The sequence below is a fragment of the Coenobita brevimanus genome, chromosome 39 (genome assembly GCF_032717465.1).
Source record: "Coenobita brevimanus isolate Jiangsu-jjx chromosome 39, ASM3271746v2, whole genome shotgun sequence".
NCBI lineage: Eukaryota > Metazoa > Arthropoda > Malacostraca > Decapoda > Coenobitidae > Coenobita > Coenobita brevimanus.
In genome coordinates this window covers 5,725,961-5,750,220 of record NC_136992.1, presented here as the reverse complement: position 1 = coordinate 5,750,220, position 24,260 = coordinate 5,725,961, and positions in this window count along the sequence as shown.

Sequence of the window (24,260 nt, the reverse complement as noted above, 5' to 3'; positions counted from 1 at the left end):
TTTTTCGCCGGGTATCCGTTGTGGCTCTTCGTTTTATCAAGCAAATATAAACATGAAAGTATGGCAATAAATTTTCCTGTATATGTTTAGCACATTGCCAGAAATACATGCCGTGAAATCTAACAGCTTTTATCCATACGCCCATACAGGCACACTTTCATGGCGGATCATACACCAAATATTTAAGAAAACAAAAAAGTTACCAGTAATGACCACACAACTGTAACTTAAGCGACTTGTACTATCCATACGATTATCGTAATCCAGTGTGTCGTAGGCCTATATATAAAATATTTTGTAAACTCTAATATAACAAGAGACTACACATTCATCTGCAGACTTTTAATACACGCCAGGAATTGGTAAACTCCGTCATTTAGAAATTATCATTTTTATATGTTTTACATTCTAGAAATTATCTAGCGATCCTCCTGGGCATCGCTATCCAGTTAGAGAACCTCAGCTCTAGAGGGTTAAGGAGAGATAAGGAAATTAGATGCAATGAGGCTGTATTAAGAGAAGATAAGGTATTGAAAAGATGTAAGGTTGGTTTGAGGATAGATAAGGTGGTGAGCAAAGATAAGATTTTGTTAAGGAGAGAAAAGATCGTGAGGAGTGATATGGCTGTGTTAACGTGAAATAAGGTAATAAGGAAGGATAAGGTTGTGTTAAGGAAAGATGAGGTAGTAAGAAGTGTTAAGTTTGCATTAGGTAGAGATAAGGAAGTGAGAAGGTTGTGCTGGCAAGAGATGAGAGATAAGGCTGTGTTAAGAGAATAATAGGCATTGAAAAGTGATAAAGTTGTTAGGGAGAAGTAAGGTAGTGAGAAATAAGGCAATAAGGAATGATAAAGTTGTGGACTCTTACCAAATCCGGTGGCAGCGGTGGGATCAGGCACCAAGTCAAGCAACTGGGGTGTGAGGTCAGTCAAGCGACACACAATCTGCCCACCACTGATGAAGGAACTCCACGCCAAACACCCAGTCATGGCAAAGCACCTCGCCCGACACATGCCTGTAGGAGGTGAAGGTTAACTATACTCTGTTCACTCTAAATAGGCATAAAGTAGCTATAAGAAGAGATTAATGCCAAAATATTATGCTGATCACTATGAAGTGCTACGGAAAGAATGCTGAGCCTTATTACTTCTCTTATTCTGCCGCTAAACTATAGGGAATAAACTGCAAAAGGACAAAAATATCCTCTTACTTAAACTAAATTAAGTATACTTCAGCCTGATGACGTCTTATTTATTCTAAACAGGCACCCACAAAAGAATTTATTAAGCTTAAGGGGAATTTCTTGCAGTGAAAGGGTAAATCAAAACTAATCTAACTTTTCTAGCTCCAAAAGTCTAGTCTCTCCTAGTATGAAAGTAAGTCTCTAAAAGTGGTATGAATAAGACTAGAAATACATTACTGAAGACATTAACAGAAGAATGTGACAGTCAGTTTGTGTACAACTTTTTAAAATATTTCTGTATGCTACTGCAAGCTGCAAAACACAAACACACACACACACACACACACACACACACACACACACACACACACACACACACACACACACACACACACACACACACACACACACACACACACACACACACACACACACACACACACACACACACACACACACACACACACACACACACACACACACACACACACACACACACACACACAAACACAAACAAACAAGCTTACAGTGGGATGTAACGGGTGTCTCCATGAGGGGTTCAGCATCCAGCCTCACAGCGGGGTGCACGTAGTGTGAGATCAGCAATCCGGAGGCCATGTTGGACACCCAGAGTACCACCCACACCGTCTGCATGCCCATGTCTGCCTGCAGTAGCCATGTGGTTAGAGAAGTGAACTGCTGCTCTTAATGATTTGAGTTCGATCCATGATTGTTTCGTTAAAACAAAAAAGACAGGAGAGCAGTCCCATTGGCAACACCGCTTCATACATAGTGCCTTTCTTTAAAGGGTCTTTTCTTTCCATCCTGCTTCACTACCCAATATTCCAGCCGTATGCTCTTCAACCCCCTAAGTTCTACGCATTCTCCACCTATCCATCCATCATCCAGTCTCATTTTGCCCCATAAGCGTAGGAGCCCGGACCTAGGCAAGTTGGTCCTGACATTTAAAATGAGAGTGACCAGCCTCACTCATCCCTAAGTGGCATTACGTGAGCAATAAACCCCAACTACCCCTTGCATATAAACCTGCACTGGCTCAGTCCGATTGGAGTGCCTTAATAACTCATTACAGCACCAAGTGCCAAACATTGGTTATATAGTTACCACCTACCGTGACAAGCCAAAAGGTTTCCTGGTGTACAGGAAACCGTTTGGCTTGTCACTCAGTGTAGAGTCACCCATAGGCAGAAGGAAGAGGAAAGAATGAAGAAAAGAAAGGCAGCAGAGGGAGAGTAAAGTCACCCGCAGGCAGAAGGAAGAGGAAACAATGATGGAAAGAAAGACAGAAGAGGAAGGAAGGAAGAGAGGAAGGGGCAGACACCCAAAGCATCACTATATCGAGTGAGTGGATGGTGAGCGCCCCCACCTACGCATTCTACCTATGTTTGTTTGACTTGTCTTCCCACCACGCAAGTCTCCGACCCCCCCCCCTCCCTCCCATACATTTAATGCGTACTGAGGGGTGTGGTCTTTCCTCCTGTCCCACCACCACAGTCCAAACTTATCATGCCCATTCAACTTAGTAAATTTCATACTCCAACCTGTATCGCAACAAAACCTTCATAACATCAGCCACCTTTGTCCTCTATGCTACTTTAGTTCGTTTGCACATTAACCTTTCTTCCCTCTTGCGGCGTTGTAGTACTTCGATTGATTTACCAATTCAAATCCCTTTACTTTCAGCTGCACATCATACTGAGTCATTTTCCATAGTTTCACTTTGCACTTATTTGCACTTAATTTCAAACTGCGCCACGCATACACAATTACACAACTCTGAACCAGCTTCCAAAGACGCTGTTAACTAAAAGCAAGCAACAAAGTAGGATCTGCGTGCATCATATTTGAGATAATCCACTCTTCAGCATTACTCCCATCCTTCTTTCAATAGTTTGATTTTGAACCTCCATCTTTCTACAATTCGATTTTAATTCTTCAGTATCTCTATCCATAAAAAAAATAAACTGCAATGGGGATATCACACACCTTTGTCTCACTCCAGTGCTGATTGTGTCACTTACAAATCTGCCTACTTTTACACATACCTGCACTTCTCTACCAGCATAACCCTTTAACTCATCCCTTTTCATCTGCACTATACATTTGTGAAATCTTATTAACCCATCCCTTTCACCTTGTCATAATCTTGTTTTCAGAGCCGCACCTTATTTTCCATCTCACAAGCTTTCTCCACTACCTGCCTTACATAAGACAGCTGTGTCACGCACACACCACCCCGAAAAAACACTCTTTCACAACTCACTTGACATGCTGGTATATTTCTTACTTTCTCTATAAAATTTTTCCATATATATATATATATATATATATATATATATATATATATATATATATATATATATATATATATATATATATATTAATAAAGTCAACGCTACAATCTTCCACTAACTGAAATGCTTAACTCATCCAAGTTTTCTGACATCCAACAAGCACTTCATTTAGTATACTGTTTCTCTATACACTTCTTCACGTCCTCCCTGGCCTTAATACCAGTAGGTGTACGGTGCTGATGGAATCGCTTTCATTGTTCTCCATTACTGTTCTTAACTCTTTACACTCTGTCTTGGCAAACTCTCCTTTATTTGTCAAGTTGTACCTTTCCTTCTTCCAAGACGTTTGCCGTCATTCAACGTTTCCCGATGACTCGTGGCCGTTTTCAGTACTGTAACTGTCTCTCAGTGTCTTTGATATTATATATTGCAAAAATAATTGAATCTGTCTTCAGATTAACGATTATAAGGTATCTGTCCTTTCGTAGCCTTCCTTCTGAACACCAGTTCACGTTTCTTCAGGGATATTCCGCTAGTGACCTTCTTACTTTTCTCTCAGTATTTCCATTCATCAGCCATTTATATTATTCTTTCCATTTGCTCATTACTTCACTTGCAGTTTTTGGAATTTTTCCATTCTCTTGCTTCACATTTTCCCAAGACAATGTTACTAATGATGATGATGATGATGACAATGATGATGATGATGAAGTTTATGATGACAAAATTTCTGTAGCGTGAGACGAATAATACAACTGACCTGCACTGGTGCCTGAAGGAGAGTGTTAAAGGAATGTAGTGTGAGAGCTTTGCCACTACCTCAATACCCCCCGATCCCTCCATCACATTCTTGGCTCCCTTTCCCATGATCATACTTCTTGTCCACTCTCTTTTCCCCAGAGGTACTCAAACACTCTCACAAGCACTCATAAATAATGATATATGCTTACCGATCAGTGGCTTCAGTCCTTCCTCTTCACACACACACACACACACACACACACACACACACACACACACACACACACACACACACACACACACACACATCAAGTTTTATACAAACATGGGTAACGAGTGCAGGTACAATGCACACACACACACACACACACACACACACACACACGACGTTGTTCATGCATAGAGTCACGAATAAGTGTTAAGCGCGAAGCCCAGCAGCACTCAGCATGTGTTTTTTATGGCAGATTAGGGAGTTAGAAGCACAATATCAGGTTCTTTTATTGCCACTACTTTGCACACTCCCACACGCCTATCGCTCATTCCTCGCTGAATAAAATCCTCTGGCTTTAACTGGGATGATATACTAGAGTTGGCCTGAGTCTTAGACGGTTTACGCTCTCCCTCACATTTCTTACTTATTCATTTTATTTATCTATTGATTGATTGATTTATTTGGCTAGTTAGTTTGCTCTTTTACTGCGATTTTTCCAAGATGATAAGAGGTTCTTCAGAAGGGAGGGGTTAGATGTGTCGTTACTCTAGCCCTCCAGTATATAAAGTCACCGCTAAAGCTACACAAAATCTCAGGAGACATCAAGTATAAAATATAGCAAGCCATCAGATTCCAAAAATTTAACATTCCCCAGACGCTACCTCTCTCTCTCTCTCTCTCTCTCTCTCTCTCTCTCTCTCTCTCTCTCTCTCTCTCTCTCTCTCTCTCTCTCTCTCTCTCTCTCTCTCTCAGCTTGATAAAATCGTCTGGCGTTAGCTGAAAAAATACCATATGTATCCTGATCATGACGCTGCCAATGTTTTCAGTACAAACACTCTCAGGTTTCTATGACAGCTGAATAAAGTCCTCTGGCATTAGTTTGAATAGAATGGTAGAGTTGTGCTGACCATAAAAGAGCTATCCATTTCACTAGAAGAGGTCCCCTCCCCCAAATCGTCTAGCGGTATACTCAGTCTGCGTTAACTAAAAACTACCTTCTCTCCATCTTGCATGCTGAGCTGTAACAAGACATTGAGAAGAATATATGGCGCTAGTCACGAAGAAGTGCAACGGAAAGAAATGTAGAACAGCAGAATCCTCACAGACGGAGATTGTATTCAGCTTCAGGGTGATTTTGGAAACAGAATGGGTTAAATTAAACAATTATTAATACGGTTCCTTGTAAGAGGACCTCCCATGTCCCTCTGAGCTGGTTGAAATCGTCTGCAGAACTGAAATTGAATGAGGCACAAATGTTGAAGGTGTTATAATGTAGACGCAGGAGACCGAAAAATGGATTATGTCTGGGCTAATTCTGTCCTCTTAATTGCATAGATAACAACGTGGTGAGGAAGAGAGAAAAAGAAGGTACTTTAACACTGTTCCTCTTTTTCTTCCTCTTTCTCCTCCTCATCATCATCATCGTTATTGTCATCATCATTATCTTTACTGTCGTCATGATCATCATTATCATTACCGTCGTCATGATCACCATCATCATTATTATTGTCGCCATCATCACCACCATCATCGGCATCGTTATTGTCATCTTCATCATTATTGTCATCATCATCATCATCATCATCATCATTACTGCCATCATCACCATCATCATCATCATTATTGCCGTCATCACCACCATCATCATCATTATTGTCATCATCATCATCACCATCATCATACCGACCCTTTTCTAAGTATTACCAAATGGAACAGAGAGGAATCAAATTAAGAACAGAAAATTATAAAGCAGGAGAAGCTACGATCATTGCCTACCCTGTGATGTAGACCGAAAATCCTTTTCCATCATCATTCAGGTTTCCAGGTTCGAAATCCGCGAGGAAAAACGACTGTATTTCTCTGTCTGTCTGTCTGTCTGTCTGTCTGTCTCTCTCTCTCTCTCTCTCTCTCTCTCTCTCTCTCTCTCTCTAACACACACACACACACACACACACGTATACCGTATATGTGGATACGTATAATATCATATGCAGTATATTCCATGGCTAGCTATCGTCTACACTCTGTCAGACATCTTGGTGTTCATAGTCTTATATTTGTTTTATAGTTATAATTACGATGGAATAACAATGGCTACTCTACTCCGAGAAAATATCGTTTACAAAATTAATACTGGTGGTTTGAATATTGTAATACTTTTGAGGCTGGTCTAGTGTGAAAAACTTAACATTTAACTTGTAATTAACCAGATGAGGTGTGAGGCGTGGATGACCTTTCAATCTCATGGCGTGTTTTATATTCTCTTTTTTGTGTCTACTCTTACATAATATCTATTCTTAATTTTAATCCGTTCTTACTTACTGTCTAATCTTATTTATTCTTACGTCTTGCCTGTTGTTACTATCTACCGTCACTGTCTATTCCTACTAATGGCACTATCTATTCTTTCTATCTAATCGTAGCCGACTAACTATTCATACTCTCTTTACTTACTGCCTCTTCTTACTATCTGTTCTTTGTATATCATCGCTCTGACTATTTTTACTTGCTATCTATTCTTTCTTACTATGTGTTCATACTTACTATCCATTCATACTTTCTTTTTAATGACTGTTCTCATTTACTATTCTTACTTGCTATTTTCTTTCATGTTCTCTATTTTTACTATTTTTACTATTCACTCTTACTACCAATTCTTATTATCTTTTCTTACTCAACTTATGGTAAATTTCAGAACTCGAGAAACAAGACAACACCTTTAATGTCCCTCTGAGTCATAGAGATTTTTCCTGAGCTGAACAATATCGCATGGACATAGAACGAAAAAATAAGAAATACGTCACCAGTCTGAATGAGTTAAGCACATTCTTTTTTACCCTGTGGATTGTTTCTTCTTTCTTTCGTTTCCCTTAATGCGTGAGTAAATGCCTGAGAGACTTGAAAGCACCTTTGAAATTTGATATTTTTATATCAGAAAGGAGCAGAAAATCGTTCCCTCTAAAATAAGATCAAAGATAGAGCCTAAATCAAAATCAGTTCCTTCGGAGATGGCCGAACACATTGCGTTATCGAGACTGGAGATCATAGGCAGTGGGAGAGACAGACGGACAAAAACAGTTCCTGAGTTAACCCCTTTATAATACCAAATATTGGTTCAATCTGAAGGTGGTAGTGGTGATGGCTTTTTAACACTCCATGTATAACACCGGAAATCGGGTGAGGATTAGGATGATGGTAGTGGTGGTGGTGGTGGTGGTGGTGATGATGATGATGATAATGATAGAGATGATGAATGATGATAATGATCATGATGATGATGGTGATATAATTTTTAACCACCATATCATAGCTGTAGAGATCGGCTTATGATTGTGAAAGTGATAATGATAACGATGATGATAGTGACATTCATTTTGATGATGATGATGATGATGATGGTATCTTTTATGCTATTTAGAACATTTTACTTATATTATTGTTAAGAGGATGATAATTATACTACCCACCTTACAATGGTAGAAAGAGGTTTAAGACGACGACGAGGACGATGATGATGACGATGACGATGATGTTATTTGTGCCAAACCATTTGTAACAGCATGAAGATGATGATGATGATGTTGATGATATACCACCTCATTAATAACTGCAAAAATATGATGGTGGTGATGAGGATGGTGATGATGAAGGTTATGATGATGATGATGATGATGATGATGATGATGATGCTGTTGCTATTGTTGCTGTTGATGATGATAATGACGATGTTAATACCTGTGACTCTCTACGTCAAAACCTCGGCTGTCCCACCTGTGCCAAGCCTCTTTTGTAGTGTGCGTCTGTCTTAACTGTGTTGTCTTTGTATTTCACTCACACGTGCATTTGATTAATACATTGTTTTACAGTATTGGAGTAGTACTTGTCAATCTGTCTACCGATCTATCTATCTATCTATCTGACTACCTGTCTGTCTGTCTGTTCATTTCTCAGTCAGTCAGTCTATCTACCTACCTACTTATATCTCTATCCGGTTGTCTAACTGTCTATTTATCTATCTGTTTCCCAATTTTTCTCTCTAGCTACTATCTTCTTCATCTCTCCCAGCAGACAGTCATATATAAATTCAGTTCCTAAAAATATTATTCTCAGAGCTCTTGCCAAAGGTCAATTGTATTTGTTCGAGCAAGCGAGCGAAACGAGCAAGGAACAACACTTACACAGGCCAGCGGGTGGTTGGGTGGGGGTGTAAACTGGGGCAGCCTCTGGTCTTGCAATGAGGAAATGTTGAAGGTGCAGATATAAATTATACCTTATTGCAACCCTGGTGAAAAATTATGAAAAATTAGTATGGTCTAGATGCTGTCGCTCTCTCTCTCTCTCTCTCTCTCTCTCTCTCTGCTTTTCCCCTTCTTTTCTTTCCTTTTGTTTCCCCCTTCCTTCCCTGTCTTCCCCTGTCCCTTCCCCCTTTTTCCCCTAGCTACCATATATTATACCCTCTGTAGTTCTTTTCTCCTCTCTCCCTTCTAACTCCCCTCCCTCTCCTCTCCTTCATTCTTTCTTCTCCCCCCTCCTTCTCCTCTCCTTCACTCTTCCTTCTCTCCCCACCTTCGTTCCCCTATCTCCTCTCCTTCACTCTTCCTTCTCTCCCCACCTTCGTTCCCCTATCTCCTCTCCTTCTCCTCTCCTTACTTATCATTACCTCTTGCTTTCGTCTTATTTCCCTGCTTTCAGCCCCATTTCTCTCTTTTCTCCCTCCCCTTTCCCCCACTTCCTTCTCCTTTCCCCACTCCCTCTTCTTTGTTTCTTTCGTTACCCCTCCTTCAATCCTACCTCCCCCTTCCTTCCCTCTACCCTACCTTCGCTGTCCTTCTCCTTCTCCTGCGGACCTCCCCCTTTCTTCTTCTCCCCCTACCTTCCTCTTTCTTCTCCTCCATCACCTTACCCCCTGGTCTCTACCCTGCTCTCCCTCTCATTTCCTCCTACCTTGGCCACTTCTCCCTCTCTTCTCCCCATCTTCCTCTTTCATCCCTTCCCTCACCCCATCCACTGTCTACCCTTTGTTTGTTCCTTTCCTCACCCCATCCCCTCTCTTCTTACTTTCCCACCTTCTCGAACAACACCCCTGTCTTTCCTTTCTTTGCGCCATCCCTCATCCCATCCCTTGTCTCTCCTTTCTTCTTTTCTTCCCTCACCCACTCCCTGCTCTCTTCCTTGTTTCCTCCCCTCCTTCATCTCACACCCTCGTTTCTCCCTGTGTTCCTCCCTCTTCCTCATTCACCCTCTCCTCCACTTCTCATGTCCTCCGATATTTCCTCGCCAATCAGTTTCACCCAAGAGACCCTTCACTTTGGCTGCGATCGAAACCACTTTGCTTTGGCCCTACCTCACTTAAACAAAGATACTTATATTGATAAGTAGATATATAAATAGACAGAGGTAGATAGAGATATAGAGAACAGGCAGACAGACAGATAAGTAGATTTGTTAGACAGGTAGATTGCTAAACAGACGCCTTCGACGTACCTCGTTCAGTACATAGATTATTAGACTGATAGACAGATAGATATATGTAGAGATAAATACAGATAAATACACAGATTGATAGGTAAAAAACTAGACACCTTCAGTCCGATGACCTCCATTCTACTCTATTCTTGCTCCCACCACACGATTATTTCAGTTTGGGGAGACCTCTTGTAGTGAAGGTGTAAGTGAAGGCTAGATCTAACCCCTCCAGTTCGAAGAGTATATTAGAAGTTAAATATATCGTCAGAAGACATCAAGAATTAGGTGAAGACACGAAAAGACAAAAGTACGTTAAAACAAGAATCATGTAAAAACAAGAATTTAGCAGAAAAATAAGTAAAAGCAAAAATTAAGTATAAGGAAGAATTGAGCAAAAGCAAGAATTAACTAAACAAGAATTATGTACTAGGGAGAATTAAATGCAAATAAGTTTTAAGTTACAAAAGACGTTCCGTGATTTAAGGGGTTAAGAACATACACTCTGAACAAAGTGGCCTTAAATCATTTTCCTTGATGGTGCTGTGATGTACAGTCACAATGATCGGGTTTAGTGGAATGGAGAGGGTTAATGGACGGGTTTGGCTGGGAGGATGTTCTTTTTTTTTTTTTATGCAAGAAAAGAGGAACCAAAGGCCAGGGGCTTGCAAATTGCTCCCTCCAAGAAAAAACAAAACAAGATAAGAGACAGCCAAATTCAAAATCGGTGGAATGGGGTCATGGAAGGGTTTGACGGAGTGGAATGGGATAATGGTGGGCAGCACGCAGGAAAACGAAAATTTGTAAAATGCAAAATAAATCGCCGAGGAAAAGGTGCTGGGAAGTCACTGATGCCATCTCGAAAAAAGTCCTTTGTGGCACATTACCCCTTCACACGGAGGATTATTTTCTAGTTTTCTTCTTGCTATTTACTGACGATTTTCTCCCACACCTTTGGACAGATTTTGAATTAGAAAAGTTACGTACAGCATTCATTATCTCCTCACTACTATGCTATTTTTACTCTAACTTGACCGCTCAATTGTCATATCTCCAACGTGAATGCTGAGCTGAAACAGAGATTAACGCTATAATATGATGATAGTCACAAAGAAGTGTTATAAAAAGGATGTACTACTGTAGTATTATCTTTTTTCCGTCTCTGGACCACGTGAAGTAAGCTGTAAAAGGACGAAAATCTGGACCAAGTTAAAGTAAAAAGAGTATAGAGGTTTGCAATAAGCTGAATAAAATCGTCCTGAGGTAATGCGAATGCAGTAAAAATATACCATTGGGTGAAGTTACATACAGCCTTCATTATACTTTTTACTATACTGTGCTTTGTTCACTTCATCTTTGCCTAAAACTGCCATCTCTCCATCCAGAATGCTTGATTATAACAAGAGATTTACACTAGAGTCTGGTGCTAGTCAGAAAGAAGTGCTGTGGATAGGATGTAGAGCCGGAGTATTGTCTTTTTCCTCCACTACACTACGTGAAGTAAACTGCAAAAGGATGAAAATCTGAGTCAAGTTAGAGTAAAAATAGTATAGAATATTGTCCTATGCTGAATACAATCGTCTGGAAGAAGCAAGAATAAAATAGTAATACGTCACTGGATTGAGGGAATTAATTGGTCGTGTGCTTATAATAAAATGGCAATAGTTATTAGATTATCAATTCATTATTAATTGCGACATGAAATCATAATACAACGAGGTTCATAAATAACTCTGCACGGGAAACTCAGCTGGGAGTATCTTATGTGTTGTGGGGACAGTTTACTTTGATGGTGTGGGCGTGAGTGTGTGGCAGTGGCAGTGGGAAATGAAGTAAGAATGCAGGATGGACATCGACAACGTAGACTGAGCCGTCCTCGCAACACACAAGAAATCGCCCAGTGGAGTGTTATAGAAGTTATATATGACCCAGTGCATCAACGTTATATCAGAAAACTATCAAAGCTGTACAGAATATACTCAAACATCCTAAAAATATATTGTCTACGTATGTCTATCCAGACGCCTTAATCCCTTAAGTGGTGGCCACAAACAAATAGCCACCATGTCGCCCTGTCCCTTGCCATTTCTCTGCCCTCCCACCAACTTAAATATATTGTCGCATTAAAATATACTGTCAGGACAATTAAACACAAGATACCAACAGTCTCACGTAGTTGTTTAATGGAGTCCAGTTGGTTACGTAGCAACTTATACGTGACTTGGTGCAGTTACGAAAAAAATTAATAAGAGTGTCTAATTATCATTACTAAGGGGATTATGATAGTTATTTCGATCGTACCTGACAGATATTTGCGTCCTCCTTTAGCCAGTTACTTGTTATCTAATGGTAGAATAAGTAAATGCTACAACCATTTTTTTACGTCATTTCTTCAGCATTTCTTCATAGGTAGTGACATATTTTACTGCCCATCTCCTGTATCGGCTCAGCATTCCATATGGAGAGGGGGCAATTACCCGCCAGGTGAGACTACATCAACTATAGTAACAAGCAAGTATAACATGGTATCATTATACACAAACGTCCATGTACCATCATTCAGGGACTTCGAACGTGTAATGTCCTGAAATTTTACCAGCAATATAAACTTCAAGCAAATTAGTCAGGGTGCTAGTTAAAAGACACACACACACACACACACACACACACACACACACACACACACACACACACACACACACACACACACACACACACGTTTAACCTAAAATCGAGAAGTGGGATGTAGACTCCAAAATTTTGACAATGATTTTTGAAGTGCTTGACAATGATGGAACGTACCTGGCCTTCCTATTTGGTTGCTGACTGCACTTTGTATTATGGGATGCAGGATAACCCTGCATACGAGTAATAACCACAGGCGTTCCATAAACAACCGTGAAAAATTAGGGGTTTGCATTCCACCTTGCGATTTAAGGTTTAAGAACACGACCTTTTGTATCAGTTAGTACGACATAATTTGAGACCAATATACAGTAACCTATTGTCTTTGGAGGTCAGTTTTCTGCACGACTACATTTCAGTGTCGAGAAGGCTCTTACTAATTTTCTACAACTTCGAATATCTCTTACACATACCCACTTTGTATTCAATGGTCAAAATTTGTTGTAAAATTTTTAAAGATATGTTGTTTAGTTATTATGAAGTCCGTGTACAGACAGTTATATAGATTCCTTGTTATATGCCACCTTGTTACAGTTAATCTTCAGGTATTTGGTCATTAAATCGTCGTGGGAGAATAAAAAGTCGTCTCAGAAGAGTTCAAGAGGAGATACTGTTCAAATATTTAACTCTAATGAATAAAACTCTACGAATGACCTCTCATTTGTTTGTATATTATGTAACTGACCCTGTGCATAGACTAGAGACGATCTGTTCCCTTAGGACCAGTATTATTTGGTCTTTGAAAATACTGCAATTCTATTCACTCGATGATCACATGACGTTCTGACGCTACCTTACTTAGCTTTTGGTTTATATTTAAATTAAAGTTTACTCATTTTTTGGTGTTATAGATATCTTGGTGTTAAAGATGATCATTGCAAATGTGTTTTTAATTATACTTATATTGTTACTCGTTGTTTCCTCTAATTCTTGAAATATAATTAAAGATTTTATGTTAACACAATCCTTATTTTATCATATTCTATGTTGAAAGCAGTTGAAAATTTAGAGTTCTGTTTTTCTCCTACCTTGTATTTTATTATTAGGTAAAAAACTGAGGCCTTATTTTTATCACTGTCTAAGTTATGAAAATATGGCCGGATTATTGAGAAAATGTATCATTAGTGCCAACCAAAAAATAAGTCGACAATTCTGACCGAAATTTACATTTTTTTTTGTTTTTGTTTTAGCAAAGAACAAGGAAAAGAATGCACAAAATTTACCCACGTCTTTCCCGCAAACACAGATCTTAGTTACAGCAGAGAACTCAAGCTCTTTCGTAGGTTTCGGCCCAGAGCACAGACGAGTCGACGAGAAAAACAAGAGTTAGTTTTATGTCTCTCAGTTGCACCACAACCATTTTTTTTTTCCAAGTTGCAGTCATCCTTTTGATGAGGGACAACAACTGTCGAATTTATATCAAGGTATCAGTTCTGCTGTTGCAGGCATTGATTTTAAAGGGGGGGGGGGTGGACCTGCCTTCTAGGGAGTACCCCACTCTGTTTTCGGTAGACCAGTGATTACTTCCTCCCCCTCCGAAAAAAAAAAAAAAAGTTATTTTACCAAATTTCATGCAATGACTATATGTTTGCACCTATATTTACCTATATTATTCTACTACATTTATTGAAACAGGTAAAATATAAGTGATTTTCTTAGTATCATTTAGGTGCACTAAGTAGTAAGTGTTAGGAATCATCCGTACGTTTTCCATGATGCCGGATCCTGCCCTGTGCTGGGTGAATGGGGACAAGCAAGAAGTAAACTTTCATAATGTGACTGGCCCAGGAATCGAACTAGGGATCTTTTAGTTGTGAACTCAATGAGCTAACCAATACAGTACCTGCTCGTACAGGAGGGGTAGCGTTAGATGGTTCTTTGTGTCACTAGTTATTCATATAGCCATGTACTGTCCATTAGTTTCTCAGATATTCCATCACATCTACTTCTGACCACCATTGGATTGAGGATATTCTAAAGCTGAATAAGACGATGTATTTCTCTGTTTACAGATGACTCTGTAACATAATTCGTCATGGAGGAATGTCACGGACATGTGCTAAGTGTGAAACAGAAAAGTGGAGTAATTAACTATTATGTCCCTAACTGTACTACTTTTGGCAGACGAATCAGTCAGTCCACTCTGCTAGCTAGAGTTGATGGGAGATACACTCGACAACACTTCATGGAGGTCAAGTGTCTCTCTGCATTACGAGTTACTCCCACAGCCATGTACCAATTGGGGCAGGCGAACCAGTCAGTCCACTCGAGTGTCTTCTTGCCATTGTCGGGAACGCCTTGCCAGGGACCCACGACGCGAGTCACATCTTCACAGTCACTCGAGCTTACCACCCAGTTCGTCACCAAGCTACAAACAGCGAACATGTACAGTGAGGAATCCCACTCTCCATCTTCGCTTTTGTATTCACCTTCTTCAAACGTGTTATACCCCTTGATGTTCGTAATAACCCTGTTCTGGCTGCATGCTGAACTGTTCCCAGGATTCATGGACTCTTCCACATCGGTACTGAGGTTGATAAGGAACTGTGGTTCCGTTAGTAATACATTATTTGAAGGCTTCGTGCATACTAGCCAGTCTATGTTTCCCAGTTTGGGTTCCTCGATAGCTAAAGCCAAAGCAGTAACCCCAAAATTGTCAGAGCACTTTTTTTCACCTCTGACCTCTGAGTCATTAACCCACGTGATGGTATTGCTGGTAGAGGCTGATGTACTACTTGCTGTAGAGAGCGTTGGTGTTGTACCTCTTGATGGATGAATGTTAGGTGTCGATGAAGGAGTTGGTGGGATGGTGGTAGTTGTTGGGGAGAATGCTGGTATTCTTGGCAAAGGAGACCCTGGCGTAGATGGGGTTGATGATGGCGTAGTTGTTGCTGAACCAGTTGTTGTTGATGCAGCAATAGTTGGTGTTGATGGAGATGTTGATGCAGTAGTTATTGTTATGGAAACAGTTGGTGATGAAGCAGAAGTTGTTGATGATGATGATGATGGAATATATCTTGTAGTTACTGGAGGAACATCTGCTCTTGTCGCTGACTGTGGCATGAGCGATTCTGTTAGAAAGAATAAATCATCAAGGCTTATATAACAGGGAGGATTGTGAGACTATGACTTGTCAGTTTTTGTTATGGAAGGAAAACAATAACTATGCTATGAGGCTCCTGAGAATCTTGACTGCCATATTTGAAAATGAGTCTTCATTCTTAGTCATACAAAGAACAGACCACTTCATTAAACCACTTCATCACCAGGTAAAATGTGTGAATACTGAAAGGGAAAGTGGCCAAAAAGGTAGTCATTTATTACTACATGCTTGCTAAATGATGCTTCAGTATAGCACTGTAGCTCTCAGCTTCGCTAGTGAACAGTTTGCTTCTGTAAATAAGGTTGAATTCAATGACAAATCAGTTTAAACAAAAAGTTAAGGCCCTGATAGTGAGTATTACTGAGAATGCCTGAATATGGGCAGCTTTATAGGCTACAGTAAATCAACATTGTAACATGAGAAGACAGTAGCACTGGTACAAGATTTGGCTTGCATGTGAGCCTTTTAGCTTCATGCCAATGAATGTACATAATCAGGCACTGAGGATATGATTTCACGTCTCTCTAGCAAGCCCTGCTATTGATATATAGGTAGTGCATTAGTGTAACGATTAATATGAGATCCTTTAACTAGTTGTGTGAATGCAACCACTCTTTATGTTATCATCCTTTTATTTTTTAATCGCTAGACTAACATAATATTACAAATAAGTCCGTGTCACCATTGTCAGTAAGATCTAACAGTACTGAGTAGTAAATTGCATTGTATTCACTTGCACTTAAAATCTTATTGAGTTGAGAGTATTGCTGTTAATTTGTAATTTTTTTTTTTTGTTCCATTATTTTTTTTAGTGAAATTTCAGTGTTCATTGTTTAGCTCATATTCATAGTTTGACACCAATCTTCCCAAACTCTAAGCTACTTTAATGTGCTTCTGTAGAATAGTACTAAATTTTTCCATTACTTTCTAATTTAACCTCTTCCCGTCCCCTCATTCCCCATTCCCCATCAACATTCTGCGACAGGGATGTTTCTCCACTGGGCCGAAGTGAATCCTGCAGAGGTGGACTTGCCTAGCACATAACTAATGCCCTGCCCACACTGTCTTGGCTCAGTTTTGTTCCTGAGACCTGCCTCAACCAACTACAATGTTTTTCATTTGTACAATACAGTATCTTGATATTACAAAGACCCTCTGGTGTACCCAACTCCCCCTGACTGATTGGCCGAGGTGGTAAAATCTCTCTCTCTCTCTCTCTCTCTCTCTCTCACACACACACACACACACACACACACACACACACACACACACACACACACACACACGCATTCCATTCCTGAAATCCGGTTTTCGCCAGTGTTCATCTTAGTCTTCACACCGGGTTGCAGATAGTAACCGTGACTGTATCCGGTGGCAGCGGTTGGATCCATCACCAGGTCGGACCTCTGTGGAAAGGAGTCAGCCAGGCCACACACCATCTGCCCACTGCTGATGAACGCACTCCATGCCACGCACCCGACCAAGGTAAAGCACCGTGCCCGACACATACCTTAAACACACACCAAAGTATCATTATCACCTTTATTGTCTTTCACCACCACCATCTTTATTATTTTACTATCAGCATGAGTAACAGTACCAGCATAAATTTCACTGTCATCATTACTGTCGTTATTTTCATTGTCATCATAATAGGGTAGAATAAACCGAAGCATAATGGAGCTGGACAGCCTTTTAGGGCGTTGTAAGAAAAGCATAACATCAACGTAAAAATAGGCCGTGTTTAACGATATGAGAAGGCTAATGCAGGTCAGACACATAGGATGGGGCAAAACAGCAGAATTATGTGACTGATTACAAAAAAAGTGCATCTGGAATAAATTATAAACCCATAAGTACCCCCATCAACGAAGCTGGAGGAGATTATGCATTCACCTATGTTTGTTTGCTTGTTTTTCCAAGCGATATATCCAAAAGTTCCAAGTGAATTTTGGTGAAATTCAGTGGAAGAGCGGGCCATGGGCCAAGAAGGAATGAACTAAATTTGGGGGCGGATCCGAATCCTATGTATTCCACTGAATCCGGATCCTGTTTAATGGTAATGGCATTGGCGGAGTTATGCACTTTCTGAATCAATTCTAGATTATTATGTACTGAAAACGCAATCTAAAAACAACTGAATAAAATGCCCGCTCCGTCACGAGTCAATGGAAGTTTGAGAAACTATCCAGACCCTAATTTTTTTTTTTTTTTTTTTTTTTTGCTCCTATTTGCTGTACAGGAATCCCAAACTTAAACATTGTAAATATTATACATTTCAATATCCTTATTTTAAAATACTTCTAATCACTATTTTCTCCCAGTCCTTTTCCCATGGTAATAAACTGAATGGGGAGGATGTACAGTCGTCATCAAAAGTCTTGTCATCATCTCAAAGTTTCTCTCTCTCTCTCTCTCTCTCTCTCTCTCTCTCTCTCTCTCTCTCTCTCTCAAGGGATTTAGAAATCAACTGTGTGTAATGCCAACTAATCGACATTCATATCTTTTTTGGTCACGGATCATTGTCATCAGGGTCAGTTACTGTGGATTCAAAAGACTAATTTTCAAAGTTCATAGAGATAAAAGCTGGACAGGCGACAGGACTTTTGACTGATTGTACAGTACTTAAAAGTAAAAGAAAATACGCAATTTGGAGATTCAGTTATCGGAGTATCAAGTGAAATGTGCAAGATATCCATCCAGAGCACTGTCTCTACTCATATCTTGCTTACGAGATGCAGCGGTGTAAACTGTTCTGAGAAGTTTCAGTCATTCTGAAGGTTGAGAGTACTTGAATGTAATGAAAAGTGCACCATCATACTGAAGAATTAAATCTTATAGCTGAATATTTACTTCTCACTTACAACGAGATGCAATGGGAGCGACCATTAAAGAAGGTTCGTACATCCTGAAGCCCGGCAGTATGTAATCTGCTCCCAGCCCTCCGTGAGCTATTGCTGACGGCCACAGTAACGCCCAAACGCCCACACCAGCCCACATCGCCCACATTCTGCCTCTCATCACATTCATCTTCGCCTGTCCCACCTGCAAACAAGACACTGCGCTGTATCATCGTTGGTGTTCGAGATTTCTTTCTTTCTTTTATTTTTTTTTTACCTCGTTTTGAATAATTTATTTCTCCGTATGAACTGTTAAAATTTTCTTCATCAGCAGCTTGATCATACCAGCACACACTGCCCACACCCTTACTGTCACCGCCCTCGCCTGCCTCCTGTAAGCAAGACACTGGGGCTTTTAATGGTGCACGAACGGAAGCTGTGAAGTTTGCCGTGCCATAATAGTGCAATGATAACCTAATAAAAATATATTCTGGGTGATTAATTGAACAGATTATGTGGTGTGAAGTGGAATTCAGAGGAACGTGAGCAAAAGATGAAAAAAAGTAACCATATAGTCAAAGAGAAACAATATAACTGGAAAACTGAAAAACAATGTGCAGAGGAATTAGTCAGTGAAATGGAAGCATAGCATTTCGGAAATCTGTGGAGCACATACAAACAGTATTAACTGAGTGATGATAAAAGATTGTGTGGTACTGGAAAGGTATCAACTGACAAGAAAGAAATAGCATGGTCAGTTGCAGAAGCAGAAAAAGAAAAAGAAAATGAAAGAAGAAATGGAAGGAGTGGACACAAGACAGGAATTGGGATGAAAGAAGAAATGGATGAAAGTAAGAAAAGTTGATGGTATCAGTAATGAGAAGGAAAAAGATGAGGAATGTTGTGGAAAATGAAGGCATATTTCCCTGGAAATGGGAAAATATATTAAAAAGAGATGTGCAGGTTTTATACGGGAAAATATAGCAGAAGAAACAGCAAGAATGAAAGAATACTACTAAATGGAAGCGAGGTAAAAAAAAAAAAAAAAAAAAAAGCAACGATATAGAATTCAAAGCGGTGAATAGAAATGATGAGAGAAAGGTGTATCTATCTATCTGTATACCTAGGCTGCTTCCCCCAAAGAAAGGGAAGTAGCCGAGACAGGACGACACACTCCCAATTTACTCATTCACACACACACACACACACACACACACACACACACACACACACACACACACACACACACACACACATACAGGTAGTAAAAAAATGACTGAGGTGAATGGCATACAAAGAAGGAATGAGGTGCTCGATAATGTGACGGTCAAAATAGTGAAGAATGTTGTTAAAATGTTCAGTGATTAGGTAGCAGTTGTTAATATGAGTTAAACTTGAAAATGATACAATGTAGTTAGGAAAGCGTACTCAGCTGTTAGTGGGAAATATACCAAAAGAGCCAGGTTAGTGGAACTGTATCAGCGGAACAGAAAAAAAAAAATGTGACCAAATAGGATGCAAATATATAACTTTGGAATAAGACTAATGAATGTTGTGATTTCGCTAAATGGAAGAACACGAGCAGAAAAGGTAAGATGCTTCATCATGTCAGATAAGTAATAAGCAAGGTAGATACCGAAGAAGTAATTTTTTTCTTTAATGAGGTATTTGAAGGAACACAATGAAAATATATATATATATATATATATATATATATATATATATATATATATATATATATGAGAAAGTATATAAATTTTTTTTACATTAGAAGTTAACTACTAACTGCTGCGAAGGGTTTTCATAATGGGACTGATGCATGTGTATGACCAGATGGATGTTTAAATTAGTGGCTCAGTATAGTTACTGGAATATCTATCTATTATCTGTCTACCTACCTGTCTGTATCTATATCTATCTATTTAGATAGGTGGATAGTTATGAGAGGAGAATAAAATTAGTCCATATTTGATATGTGCAAATGATGCTGCGTTACTTGTTAAATGTGAATGAAATCTTTGTTGACTATTACGAGTTTTGTGAATGTGAGTGGCAAGGCCTGAATGTTAACATGAATGTAAAAGTAAAATAATAGTGGTTTAATGAGAGGATAACTCAGATGGAGATAAATTCAAATTGGTGGAAAAGTTCTACAGTAGCATGTAAGTGTGTATATGAGAATAACCAAGGAAGTAAAGTGACTGGTGCTATAAAAGCCTTGATGTGAAACAGAAATCTGAGTGCGAAGGGCAGCAGAGATGGGTATGTTAGTGTGCGGCTGTGTTAATTCTTATTTTCTTTATAAGTGTTCTTTCTTTGCACGAGTACACTACCTTAGGTTAAAGTTTCTGAAATTATCGTTATTATAATCAGTCGTATAATTTTCTAAATCAGTCCAAGGATTGTTACATATTGAGGGTGTCAAAATAGACACACACACACACACACACACACACACACACACACACACACACACACACACACACACACACACACACACACACACACACACACACACACACACACACACACACACACACACACACACACAATAGACAGATAGATAAATAGATAGATAGATAGATAGATAGATAGATAAGTATACAAATAGATAGACGATATACACACGGTATATAACTGTGGTGGTGAGATGTGCAGTATAGCTGTGTGGCAAACCATTAACACAGAAATGTGAAATCAGTTTGTATACCTGTTAGTCATTTACTCTCAAGGAGTTGGTTTGCAAATAATAATAATGATAATAATAATAACAATAATAATAATAATAATAATAATAATAATAATAATAATAATAATAATAATCTATCTATCTATCTATCTATCTATTGCCAGACGCCTCAATCCCGTTTGGGGTGGCCACAAACAAATCGCCTCCAAGTCGCCCTGTCCCCCGCCATCTCACTGCCCTGCTCCCAACTCACACCCCCCTCTCTCATATACCTCTCCACTCCATCCCTCCATCTCATCCTTGGCCTCCCCCTCCCTCTTCCCCCCTCCGCCTCACTCACATACACTCTCTTCGTCAGTCTTTCACCCTCCATCCTCTCCACATGGCCAAACCACCTCAGTGTGTTCCTCATAACGCTTCCTATCACATCCACATCCACACCACAACGCTCCTTTATATCCTCATTCGTCAGCCTGTCTCTCCATGTGACTCCACAGGCTCCTCTTAAATAACTCATTTCCACTGCTCTCACTCTTGACTTGTGTCCTTCCAACAACGTTCAAGCTTCACTTCCGTACGTTAGAGTTGGTATCACAATACTGTCATGTAGTAACTTTTTCACTTCCATGCTCACTTCCCTGTTTCTTATCACTTCTTTCAAAGAACCAGCAACCTTTCTTCCCTGCTGTACCCTTTCACGCACTTCACCCTCCAAACCTCCATCCTTACTCATCACACTACCCAAGTACTTAAACGTACTCACATTTTCCAATTCCACACAATAATGATAATAATAATAATAATAATAATAATAATAATTAAGAAGAAGAAGAAGAAGAAATACATTTGATTCTTGCTGGTCATGCACTCTTTTTATATTACTTGTGTGAAAAAGAAGTACAATACTGAGAAGTGCCTTCGTCAGTCCTTAAAAATATTCGCTGGGCATAATCTCAGAATGTGCTGTGATCGTACCCAAAAGAGAGTAAAACACTGATAAGAACATTGGTTTGAACAGAACTCAGCACAATTAATGTTACTTGTTTCGTAAGGAATGCCAGCGGTAACGTTACGATAAGGTGGACTGAGAACTAATTGATTGTGAGGCATAAAGTTTCACTCAAAGGAATGTTATGAGGTCACTTACTTGATTAATCTCGCTAAAGTATAGTGTTGCCTCTCAGTACAAGCTTCTCCTCAAAATGTGTGCACGTAATAATGACCTGTATAAAATTAAAACCATTAACCCGCCCCGTCCCGACGACGTATGGGTACGTCACCACGATTTGCATTTGCCAGTCCCGGCGACGTACCAGTACGTCGTGCAATTGCAAGGTCGCTAATTTGCACAATTTTCAATTTTCGCACGTGATTTTTCGTATGTATACACGGGACACCTTCCTCTATTCCTGTACAAGATACCAAGCAAGGACAATGCCTTACACTGCATAACCTCCCCCCTCCCCCCCTCACGACATTGTCTTGGCAAAGGACCTGTTACCAGTGACCTGGCTAGTAAAGTTATTCAGGGCCAGAGTGATTCCCCAATCGATGACAATGTGGAGGACAATGTTTACATAGCATTAGAAGAAGAAACAGCCAGAAATAATGATCAGGTAGTGTGGCAAAAATAGGTCAGGTATGGTGATAAGTTAGTGAGTGAAACAATGCTTATAATGCCTTTATTACTGCTTGAAAACCAATATACTGTCATACTACATATACATTCGTACCAAGTAAATAAATAAGTACCGTTTATGAGTGGATAAAATAGTTACCCTCCCATAGAACTCGTTTTCTTTGGTGCCAGCATGTTAGAAAACCCACTCAGGTAAGGAGGAACTCCTACCTGGATTGGGCACTTTAAACCTCAGGTGAGCGATTTCTCTATGAATTTTCGATGTTTCTCACCAAAAGCGAAGGTTTTAGCCAAAAAAAAAAATTTCGAAAATACCTCGGGACTGGGGGATGTCGGAGGTGCGGAAAGCCTCGGGACGTGACGGGTTAATATCGCAGTGTAAAAATTTTGCTATGATTCGTGGTAGAAATATATAAAAAAACGACCAAAAAAATTGTAATGTATTACTGGTGTCCCGTGTGTTTTGATGGTGTTTATGATATACGGCTTCTTTTTGTGCTGTTAATGTATTACCTTCACAAAGACTAAAGGGGTTTTATTTTCACTAAGATGACGCCAATCAAATGCATGAAAATATACAAAGTTGCAGCAGTTTCTTAAAGTAAAACGACACCATTATGATGCAAGAATGTAGATACTTGTGGCCATATCTGAAATAATTAACAACACAATTAAGATGCATGCATATATAAAGCTACAGGAATATCTGAATATAAAGCGATACCATTAAGATGCATGAATATAGGTAGTTGTAGTAATGTTCGAAAATAAGTCGAAAACATTAATATGAAAAAATATAAGTAGTTGCCGCAATATCTGATAATAAAGCGACACCATTAAGATTCATGAATACAATATATAAAGTAGCTGTAATGCCTGAACCTTAATATCATGAAGCCAGAAGCCTGGACATATTTCACTGATAACCTGTATTTTCCTCGTGTAAATTGTGCTCCAGTTAAATGGTTAGGGGTGGCATGGATATATAGCGTTATTACAGCGAAGCATTGAAGCTAGGATTGATCAGGCTTGAAAAGATTTCTACGGCTTCTTTCGCTGTAGGTCTAAAATGGTGTTCCTCTTTACGAGCGGTTCCATACATTTCTCTCCCTGCCATTTACGCACAACCCTAAATAGTAATTCCCATATATTTCTGAGCCTACAAATTTCGAAGTAATGGAGGGAGACTGAAAACCATTTGATTATTGTTAGTTCGTTGGGTGAGATGTAAATTAGGTTCTGACAATCTGAAAAGATAAAAAAAAAAAAGTGAGATATTAACCTGCTTCATTACTGTTCATTACTTTACGTTCGTATATTTAGGTTTTGATATAGTTTCATGAAAAGGAAAGGAATAAACTATGGCAATGCACTTAGCCATTTGATACTTAC